Below are 11,588 nucleotides of genomic sequence, written 5' to 3'. Positions count from 1 at the left end.
AGACCAATATGTTGAAGGGTTTCCCCTACTTTTTCCTCTAGCAATTTCAGAGTTTCAGGTCTGATGTTAAGGTCTTTAATCCATTTGGACTTAATTCTTGTGCATGGCGAGAGAGAAGAATCTATTTTCATCCTTCTGCAGATATATATCCAGTTTTCAAAACACCATTTGCTGAAGAGGCTGTCTCTTCTCCAATGAGTATTTTTGGCATTTTTATCGAATATCAGGTGGCTATAGTTACTTGGGCTTACATCTGGGTCCTCTATTCTGTTCCACTGATCTACATGTCTGTTTTTGTGCCGGTACCATGCTGTTTTTGTTACTATAGCTCTGTAGTATAGGTGAAAATCAGGTATGGTGATACCACCAGCCTCTTTTTTGTTGCTCAGTATTATTTTAGATATTCGAGGTTTTCTGTGATTCCAAATGAATTTTTGGATTGTTTTTTCTATTTCCATGAAGAAAGCCTTTGGAATTTTGATAGGGATTGCATTAAATGTGTAGATTGCTTTAGGTAAGATTGCCATTTTCACAATATTAATTCTTCCAATCCAGGAACAAGGGATGTTTCTCCACTTTCTAGTGTCTTCTGCAATTTCTCACTTGAGTGTTTTAAAGTTCTCATTGTAGAGATTCTTTACTTCCTTGGTTAGGTTTATTCCAAGGCACTTTATTTTTTTTGATGCAACTGTGAATGGTAGTGATTCTCTGATTTCATCCTCTTTGTGTTTGTTGTTAGCATATATGAAGGCTACTGATTTCTGTGTATTTCTTTTGTATCCTGCTACATTGCTGTAGGTTTTGATCAGCTCTAACAGTTTGCTAGTAGAGTCTTTAGGGTCCTTTATGTATAGAATCATGTCATCTGCAAATAATGATAACTTGATCTCTTCCTTTCCAATTGGTATCCCTTTTATGTGTGTCTCTTGCCTTATTGCTATGGCTAAGACTCCAAAAGTGTACTAAATAAAAGTGGGGACAGTGGATACCCTTGTCTTGTTCCTGAATTAGTGTGAAAGCTTCCAGTTTTTCCCCATTTAGTAATATGTTGGCTGTAGGCTTGTCATAAATAGCCTTTATTATATTGAGATATGTTCCTTCTATTCCCAGTCTCTGTAGGACTTTTATCATGAAGGGATGTTGGATTTTGTCAAATGCTTTCTCGCCGTCTAATGAGATGGTCATGTGATTTTTGTCTTTCAACCCGTTTATGTAATGTATTACGTTTATAGATTTGCGTATATTGAACCATCCTTGCATCTCTGGGATAAAGTCTATTTGGTCAGGGTGAATGATCTTTTTGATATACTCTTGTATTGTTTGCCAATATTTTGTTGAGAATTTTTGCATCTATGTTCATGAGGGAGATTGGTCTGCAATTTTCTTTTTTTGTTCTATCTTTGCCTGGTTTTGGTATCAGGGTGATGCTGGCCTCATAGAAGGAGTTTGGTAGGATTCCTTCTTTTTCTATTTCCTGGAAAAGCTTAAGAAGCAATGGTGTTAGCTCTTCCTTAAAAGTCTGGTAAAATTCAGCAGTGAATCCATCAGGCCTAGGCTTTTTTTAGTTGGGAGATTATTGATAACTGTTCGGATCTCCATGTTTGTTATAGGTCTATTTAAGTGATTAATCTCATTTTGATTTAATTTAGGTGGGTCATATAGATCACGGAAATCATCCATTTCTTTCAGATTTTCATACTTTGTGGAATATATGCTTTTATAGTATGTCCCTATGACTTTTTGAATTTCTCTGGAATCTGTTGTGATGTTACCTTGAAATTATATTGAAATTCCCACTCATACTTTTCTATAAATTTGTCTTTCTCTTTGTTGGACTGTATTAGATCTGCCACCTGGTCTTCTAGCTTAGATATTCTGTCCTCTCCCTCATCCATCCTACTGGTGAGATTTTCTACAGAGTTTTTTATTTCATTAACTGTGTTCTTCATTGCTAGTAATTCTGACTGGTTTTTCTTTATTATTTCTATTTCCTTATTTATGTCTTGTATTGCCTTCTTTATTTCATTAAATTGGTGTCCTGCATCTTCTTTGATTCTTTTGATTTCCTCTTTGATTTCTTCTTTGTTTCTTTTGATTTGTTCTTTGACCTCTTTGAACATATTTATAATCATTCTTTTGAACTCTTTCTCAGGCATTTCCTCTAACTCATTCTCACTGGAGGACATTTCTGATGCATTAATACTTTTAGGTGGATTTATATCGTCTTGCTTTTTAGTGTTTCTTGTGTTATAATGTATATATTTTTGCATCTTGGATTAAGTTAATGCTTGGATTTTCTAGCTAGCTGTGTATTCTTAGCTGTATCAATTGATTTGATGTAATATATTTTCAGGGTAGGAGCTTAAGGTGTTAGGTGTGGCTCTTAAGACTCTCAGAGTATCTACAAAGATGTTCTTAGGGGTTGAGTTTCCCTGCTATAGGAGTATTGAAGCAGGCTGAGTGAAATAAAATACAGGTAGATTCTAAAGTTTAACTAAACACTGTACCCATTCAATCAAAAACAGCCCCGCGTATGTATGCAAGAGTAGTTATTATAACGACCAGATCCTCTATCACAAAGAGGTTAAGATTTCTGGTCTGTTGAGGGACTCAAGTCAGCTTGCGACCAAGTGAGACCCTTCCCTGGTGCAATCCCAGTTACCTTGGATGATTTTGGTCTCAGTCAGGTTGCTGCCTGGGTCGTCGGGCTGCTGTTCTGATTTCAGGAGCTGGGCACTGGCTTTTTCCGTGGGACAAACTGAGCCTGGCAAGTGTGGCCCTGCAGATCAGCACCCCTACTGCTGGAACTGCTGCTCAAGCTGCCGCTGCTGGATTTGTAGCTGCTGCTGCTGAAGCTGCTGCTGCTGAACCCCCCACTGCTGCTGCTTCTGCTGCTGGTGTAGCTGCCACTGCTGGAGCCACCACTGCTGCTGAAGCTGCTGCTGCTGTGTCCACTGCCGCTGCTTCTACAGAAGCTGCTGCTGGGTCTGCCGCTCTGCTGCGACTGGAGCTGCTACTCCTGGGGCTGGTGTTACCCGTGCCGGAGCCACTGATGTTGGTGCCAAACTCTGCTCCTGCTTGGTTCCCACTGTCGGCTCAAGTTGGCGTGGCTGGGTCCCGGGACGCTGCTCTGTTCGCCAGAACTGGCTCAGGCAGTGGGGGAGGGGAGGGAGCCGCAGCTGCTCTGGTTCTCTCGCTGCTCCACGTGTTATTCTACCTCGCGGTCTGCTCCTCCTCTGTTCACTGCTGCTCTCCCTTCACGTTTCCTGAGTTGCGGAGAGCGCGGTGTGAGGGAAGCTCCTGCACCTGGCTTTTCCTGCAGCTGGAGCCGAGCCTGGCGGCTTTCTGGTGCGCTGCTGCCGCCGCCGCAGTTGGCCGAGCTGACGGAGCCACTTTTGCCGGCCTGTGCAGGCTCTGGATGCTCTGGATCTCTTCTAGTTCTCCGCTGCCGCTTCAACTTCCTATACACCTCATTTTTTACTAAAAGTGTATATTTTGCTGAGTTTTTTTGGTCTTTTTTCCCCCCTAGGCTGCTTTGGCGTGGTACCTACGCCACCATCTTAACCGGAAGTCTGGTCAGGCCATCTTTTGATACGATTGGTTAAGCAAGCATCAGTTATATTTGTACACCTTTGATTGGCTGTGGCCCACATTTTTACCATTCTTGGACATGTAAGACATGTTTTAGAGACTGCAGGAACTGACTCAGCCCTGGAGCCTGCTATCTCTGGCAAGTCCTTTTTTTGGTCGTAGTCCAGAGGTATTGCAGGAACTGACTCTGGCCCCTGGGTGGCTAACTTCCCCAGCCACATGTCAGGGTCGCTGTTGATTAATAGCCCTTTGTGGTTTTTCCCAGAAGTTTTGCCTGCTTCACCAGGAAATTGAACTTAGGCCTAGCTGTAAACTGGAGCAAATTTGATCTTCACAATTTCAGGTTTAAGGATCCAGGAAGTTCCATCATGGTGAAAGAAAGTGGCCAGCTTTTACAGATACAAGCAGAAAGGCACAAATAGGCAGCCAGTAGCACACAGCAGGGAACCCAGGCTGGAAATCAGATCCGCCCCAAACACACCTTTTGCCTGGACCCCAGGATCTACCCTCAGTGATGCCTCTTCTAGCCAGGTGGCTGGAAATCCAAGTCATAAGCTTTAATAATATAAAGAATACAGTAAATACTCATGTACATATTCCCTTTTAAATGTTTTACTTACTTATTTATTTATTTATTTGAGAGAGAAGGGGGGAGGGAGAGCATGGGCACTCCAGGGCCTCCAGCCACTGCAAACAAACTCCAGATGCATGTGCCCCCTTTGTGTATCTGGCTTAGTAGGTCTTACAGAATCGAACCAGGATCCTTTGGCTTTGCAGACTAACGCCTTAACTGCTAAGCCATCTCTCTAGTTCACATGTACATATTCTTTTAAACAACAATTTATATTTATTTATTGCAAAAAGAGATAGGGAATGTGAATGCATTGCCTAGTGCCACTGAAAACGAACTCCAGATGCATGCACCGCTTTGTGTACCCGGCTTTATGTGGATACTAGGGTATCGAACCCACAAGCAAATAGCATCAACCACTGAGCCATTTCTCTACCCCACATGTATTTATTCTAAAATCTAGTTTGTTTTTAACCCAATATCCTACTTTTAAATCACTTACCATTTAAAATTTTTCTTTATTACATTGTTGGGTGTGTTTAACTGTGTGTTCTCAACAGGTAGTGAACATGCTCTGAATGACTGGAACCTGGCGTTGAAGGCATATTTCACTGAGTAGCCTGGAAGTAAGCACCAAGGCCTCATCGTCCTACTCTCTGGTTGTTCGGTCCTTAGCACCAAAGATAGAAGTTTTCCAGTTTCTTTTAGATGCCTGAAGGAATTTTTAGTCATTTAACTTTCTGCGGATTTTTGTTTCTGTGTTTTTTTCTTGAGGTAGAGTTTTGCTGTAGCCCAGGCTGCCTGGAATTCACCATGTAGTCTCACAGTAGCCTCAAACTCACAGCAATCCTCCTCCCTTGGCCTTCTCATTGCTGGGATACCCCATCATACCCAGCCAATTAACTTTCTATCCTTTTATGTCTCTGAAGACTTTTGGAAAGGGAGTGAGTGTGTGTGTGTGTTTCTGTGTGTGTGTGTGATTTTTGTTCATTCTCTTTAGTATTTTATTTATGCTTATTTTGTGAAAACTTACATATAATAATTTTCTGAAAAAAAATCAGCTACATATTTAGCCTAATGATATAACCTAAACTCAGATGTTTTAGGTAGTGGTAAAATACAGACATTTTATGGGCTGGAGAGATGGCTTAGTGGTTAAGCGCTTGCCTGTGAAGCCTAAGGACCCCGGTTCGAAGCTCGGTTCCCCAGGTCCCATGTTAGCCAGATGCACAAGGGGGCGCACGTGTCTGGAGTTCGTTTGCAGAGGCTGGAAGCCATGGCTCGCCCATTCTCTCTCTCTCTCTCTCTATCTGCCTCTTTGTCTCTCTGTCACTTTCAAATAAATGAAAATAAACAAAAAAAAATTTAAAAATAAAAAATATATAGACATTTTATTATATTAGTATATTCTAGATTTTGAAGTTGGTTTTAAATTTTTCATATTCTGTTTTTAGTTCTCAGTGCAACACACCATAGATTGTTAAATCCTTTTCTTAGACAAGTGTTTTATTAAATAAGCCTTGATTGTAAAGTGTATTAGTTGTAACCAGATGTTTCCAGTTTTAAAGTTAGTAATTTTTTTCTGGTACCTAGTTTTTGTTTTAAACTTAAAAAAAAAAGATGTTTATTTATTTATTAGAGACAGAGAGAAGCGGGGGGACGGTTGGGGAGGGGAGCGTGAGAATGGGCAGATCAGGTCATCTAACCACTGCAAACAAACTTCAGACGGATGCGCCACCATGTGCATCTGGCTTACGTGGGACCTGGAAAATCGAACCTGGGTCCTTAGTCTTTGGAGGCAAGTGCCTTAACTGCTAAGCCATTTCTCCAGCCCACAACTTTATTATGTTTTATATATATATAATTTTTATTGACAAATTCCATAATTGTAAATAATATCCATGGTAATGCCCTCCCTCCCCCCACTTCCCCCTGTGAAACTCCACTCTCCATCATAACCCCCCCCCTCCAGTCAGTCTCTCTTTTATTTTGATGTCATGATCTTTTCTTTCTATTATGATGGTCTTGTTAGGTAGTGTCAGGCACTGTGAGGTCATGGATATCCAGGCCATTTTGTGTCTGGAGGAGCACGTTGTAAGGAGTCCTACCCTTCCTTTGGCTCTTACATTCTTTCCACCACCACCCCTTCTGCAATGGACCCTGAGCCTTGGGAGGTGTGATAGAGATATTTCAGTGCTGAGCACTCCTCTGTCACTTCTTCTCAGCACCATGGTACCTTCTGAGTCATCCCAAGGTCACTGCTATCTGAAAAGAGAAGGTTCTCTAACCAAAAGTGAGAGCAGCATTAATGTATGGGTATGAACATTAAGAGAAGTGCTTAATGGGCAGTTTGGTAAGCATAGTATATACTTTTAGCCAGATAGCAGCAGATGTTACAGTCCTGGGGTTCATGACTACCCCTGTTGTAGGTTTTCAGTATCAGGGATCTATTCCCTCCCATGGAGCGAGCCTTCAGTCAAATTAGAGGGCGATTAGTTTCCTCCAAAATAGACTTGCCACTATTGTACCTGTTGGCTCATTTGGCCTGGCTGGCCAAATATAAGGCTTGCAGTGTCCGCTGTTGGGTATCTTCACTAGTGATTTCTCTCTCTCTCCCATTGAACTGCATGTAGCATGCCTTCTTCCAGCTTTCTGTCAGCTGGTCTACATGGGAGGAGGTTTTCAGCTCAAGCTCCAGCAGGATTTCGCAGTGACTTTGTAGCCATAGGGTCTTACCATCTATTCCTGTTGGGAAACCAAGGGCCTTAGCAATGACCTGTAATGTTTTGGGGGCATCAGGGACCTCCCTGGTCAACAACTCACTGGAAGGTATCCCATCCCTGGCACTGAAAAATTTCTAGTAACAATCTATGGCTCCTGTGTGTTACATTGTCATTTGGCCTGACTAGCCAAACTTGAGGCCACTGTTTTCACCACTGATGACTTCTGTCTCCCATAGTGCTACATGCTCTGCAGCTTTTTCCAGCTTTCTGTCAGCTGATCTACAGGGAGGAGACTTTCAGCTCAGCCCCAGCTTGGTTTTCAGTGACCTTGCAGCCCAGGCATATAGTTTTCAGCAATAAGGTTTCTATTTGTAACTTTTGGGAGGGGGTTAGGGTCTTACTCTAGTCCAGACTGACCTGGAATTCACTAGGTAGTCTCAGTGTGGCCTTGAACTCACAGTGATCCTCCTACCTCTGCCTTCTGAGTGCTGGGATTAAAGGTGTGTGCCACCACACCCAGCTGTCTATTTGTAACTTTTTAAAGCCATCAGCAAGTAGAATATCTGAAGGAATTTTAGACTACATATTTAGAACAGTTTTTAAAAATATTTGTATTGGGGTGGAGAGATGGCTTAGCAGTTAAGGTACTTACCTGCAAAGCCAAGGGACCTAAGTTCAATCCCCAGGACCCATGTAAACCAGATGCACAAGGTGACACATGAGTCTGGAGTTCATTTGCAGTGACTGGAGGCTCTAGTGTGCTCATTCTCTTTCTCTCTCTCTGCCTTTCTCTTTTTCAAATAAATGAATATATTAAAAAAAAAATTTTTTTGTTTGTTTTTCGAGGTAGTATCTCACTCTGGTTCAGGCTGACCTGGAATTCACTAGTCTCAGGGTGGCCTCAAACTTACAGTGATCCTCATACCTCTGCCTCCCGAGTACTGGGATTAAAGGCATGCGTTACCATGCCTGGCTGATTTTGAATTTTCTCTTTTTATTTGCAAGGAGAGAGAACGATAGAGAACAGGTTTTCAAGGGCCTCTAGCTGCTGGAAATGAACTCCAGATTCATGCACCACTTTGTGTATCTGGCTTTATATGGGTATCAAGGAATTGAACTCTGGTCATTAGGTGTTGCAGGCAGGCGCTTTAACTGCTGAGCCATCTCCTGCCTTCAGAACAGTTAAGGGTAAAATCTATCAATTTGTTTACCATTAAGAGCTAGAGAAGACTCACTGGTTAATAATTGCATTTGCTTCCTTTATATATTTGGGCTTTAGAGAAAGAATCTTTATTTTGACTGAACTATATTATAGACTTTTTAGATAATTCAAATTTATTTTGGGAAATAAAGACATCTAATGAGTGGAAAAACTGGATTCTTATATTTCACACTTTCACAGGAATATGGCCTTGGGTATGTATTTCAGAACTTTGGTTTTTGACCACCTTGTCTGTTAGGTAGTTAATGGTACTTTTTCATGCTGAAGTTCCTTTTTGTTTTTTGGTTTGTTTTTTTTTTCGAGGTAGGGTCTCACTCTGGCCCAGGCTGACCTGGAATTCACTATGTAGTCTCAGGGTGGTCTTGAACTCAGAGCCATCTTCCTACCTCTGCCTCTTGAGTGCGTGCAACCATGCCTGGCCCCATTCTTTTTTTCTTTTTCTTTTACTTATTTATTTGAGAGCGACAGAGGGAGAGAGAGAGAGAGAGAGAGAGAGAGGGAGAGAGAGAGGGAGGGAGGGGAGGGAGAGAAAGAGAGAGAGAATGGGTGCACCAGGGTCTCTAGCCATTGCAAACGAACTCCAGACACATGAGCCCCCTTGTGCATCTGGGTCCTGGGGAATTGAGCCTCAAACTGGGGTCCTTAGGCTTCACAGGCAAGTGCTTAACCGCTAAACCATCTCTCCAGCCCCCGACCCCTTTCTTAATTTAGGTTTTGATTTACTTCTTTATTTTTGTTGTCCTGGGAATTGAGCCTAGGACCTATTGTTTGCCAGCAGTTGCTCTGTCACTGAGCTTTATACTCCCAGCCCTTTAACCTTGTTTTTATTTTTACATATCTGCTTTCTACTGCTTCACCTGCATGCAGGTTAAACAGAGCAGACCAGTTACTCTCACTGAGCTTGCAGATATTTTGTTTTGTTTTGTTCCTTTATTTTGCTCAGTACTTCCTTATAGATGGCAAAATCCAGAGTCCACTTATGTTTGGACTTGAGTGTATATAGCACCTTTGAAGAATTTCTTCAGAGATAGTATGAAGGGAAGGATTGAGTGAGTGAGACATATTTCTTGAGGAGAAAGCATGAAGAGTAAAACTGTGTTTATAAAGTAGATCCTTTATAAGGGTGTGTTGTCATATGGAGATGGTTTATACATTAAATTTCTTAAAAATATTTGTAATAGACACATAGTTGTACATATTTATAGAGTTCAGTGTGATAATTCCATTCCTGTACATATCATCCAGCAATGTGACTACTAGGAAATAAAATCAGGATAATTAGCATTTCCTAATCTATTAAAACATTTATCATTTCTTCATGTCGAACTGGGATTTTTTTGAGCTTTTCTGTTCTAGTTCTTTGTAAAATCTATAATAAATTTTGGTGAGAACACTACAATTTATTCCTCTAGTCTAATGCTGCATTTTGTTTCCTATTATGTAGTCTCTCATTGACCACCCTCACTATTCTTTTGTTTTTTTTTTTAAACTTACATTTTTTTGGTTTATTTTTTATTTATTTGAGAGTGACAGAGAGAAAGAAGCAGATAGAGAGAGAGAATGGGCGCCACCAGGGCTTCTAGCCACTGCAGACAAGTTCCAGTCGTGGGTCCTGGGGAATCAAGTCTCAAACCGGGGTCCTTAGGGTTCACAGGCAAGCACTTAACCACTAAGCCATCTCTCCAGCCCACCCTCACTATTCTTAACCTTTTGTGACTACTCTTCTCCTCTCTACTTCTCTGAAATAAATTTCTTAGCATGCATATATAAGTGAGAATGTTTATTGGTTTTTCTGTGCCTAGCTCATTTCACTTAATGTTCTGTTCAATTCATGTTGTTGCAAATGACAGAATTTCTTTTTTCTTTCTCTTTTTTTGAGGTAGGATCTCACCTTAGTCCAGGCTGACCTGGAATTCACTATGTAGTCTCAGGATGGCCTTGAACTCACAGTGATCCTCCTACCTCTGCCTCCTGAGTGCTGGGATTAAAGCCATGCACCACCACGCCTGGCTTCTTTTTGTTTGTTTTTAAGGTAGGGTCTTGCTGTAGCCCAGAATGACCTGGAATTCACGAAGTAGTATCGGGGTGGCCTCAAACTCACAGCAGTCCTCCTACTTTGCCTCCAAGTGCTGGGATTCAAGGCCTGTGCCACCATACATGGCAGGATTTCATTTTTTATTGAGGTCAATTAATATTTTATTGTGAATAAGTACCATATTTTCTTTATTTATCCACCCTTCAGTGGACACCTTAGATTGATTTTAGAACTTGGCTAGTTTGAATAGTGCTCAAATAAACATGAGAATTTATTATCTCTTTGAAATACTAATTTCATTTCCTTGGCATATATACTTAGTAGTGGGATTGTTGGATCACAGAGTAGTTCTCAATTATTGAAGAGACTCCATGTTATTTTTTACAATGCCTATTCTAATTTTCATCCCCACCAACAGTTGCATGGGCTCTTTTTTCTTTACATTCTTATCAGCATTTGTTATTTTTTTGCATCTATGTAGTGTACATGCATGTGTGTATGTGTGTAGGCACACATATGTACAGAGGTGTGTGTGTGTGTGCGCGCACGTGTGCGTGCACGCGCACATATTTCCTGAGGTAGAGTGTCACTCTAGACCAGGTTGACCTGACGCTCATTTTGTAGTCCCAGGCTGGCTTTGAACTAACCTCAGTCCTCCCCCAGTGCTAGAATTAAAGACACATGCTGCCATGTCCAGCTTTATTTACTAGAGAGAGGGAAGGAGAGAGGGAGGGAGGGAGAAAAATGAGAATGAATGGGCACATCAGGGCCTCCTGCCATTGTTAACAAATTCCAGACACACATAGCACTTTGTACATCTGGCTTTACATGGGTGCTGGAGAATCGAACCTGGGCTGTCAGGTAAGCACCTTTAGCTGCTGAGGTACCTATCTAGCCCCTTCATTCCCCCCTTTTTTTGGTATTTTGAGGTAGGGTCTTCGTCTAGCTCAGGCTAAAATAGAACTCTAATTCCAGACTTGCCTTGAGCTCATCATGATCCTCCTACCTCTGCCTCCCAAGTGCTGGTATTAAAGACATGTGCCACCATGCATGGCCATCCACTTCTTTTTGAGGTAGGGTCTCTCATTGGCCTGGGGCTCACCAGTTTAGCTGTAGTGGCTAGCCAGTGAGTTCCAGGGATTCCCTTGTCTCTACCTCCACAGTCCTGGGATTATAGGTTTGTGCCACCGCACTCAGCATTTACATGGATTCTATGGAATGAACTCAGGTCCCCATGCTTGTGAGATAAGCACTTTACCTAATGAGCTATTTCCTAGCCTTCCCTCCCTCCCTCCCTCCCTCCCTCTCTCCTTCCTTCCTTTTTCTTTATTTTTGGTCTTTTTGGGTTATAGCCATTCTAACTGGGGTAAGATGATATGTCATTGTATCTTTGATTTGCATTTCCTTAATTATTAGTAATGTGAAGCCTTTTTCATATCTTTGGTC

Source organism: Jaculus jaculus, chromosome 5, assembly GCF_020740685.1.
Source record: "Jaculus jaculus isolate mJacJac1 chromosome 5, mJacJac1.mat.Y.cur, whole genome shotgun sequence".
NCBI classification, from domain to species: Eukaryota; Metazoa; Chordata; class Mammalia; order Rodentia; family Dipodidae; genus Jaculus; species Jaculus jaculus.
This window is presented reverse-complemented; position numbering follows the sequence as displayed.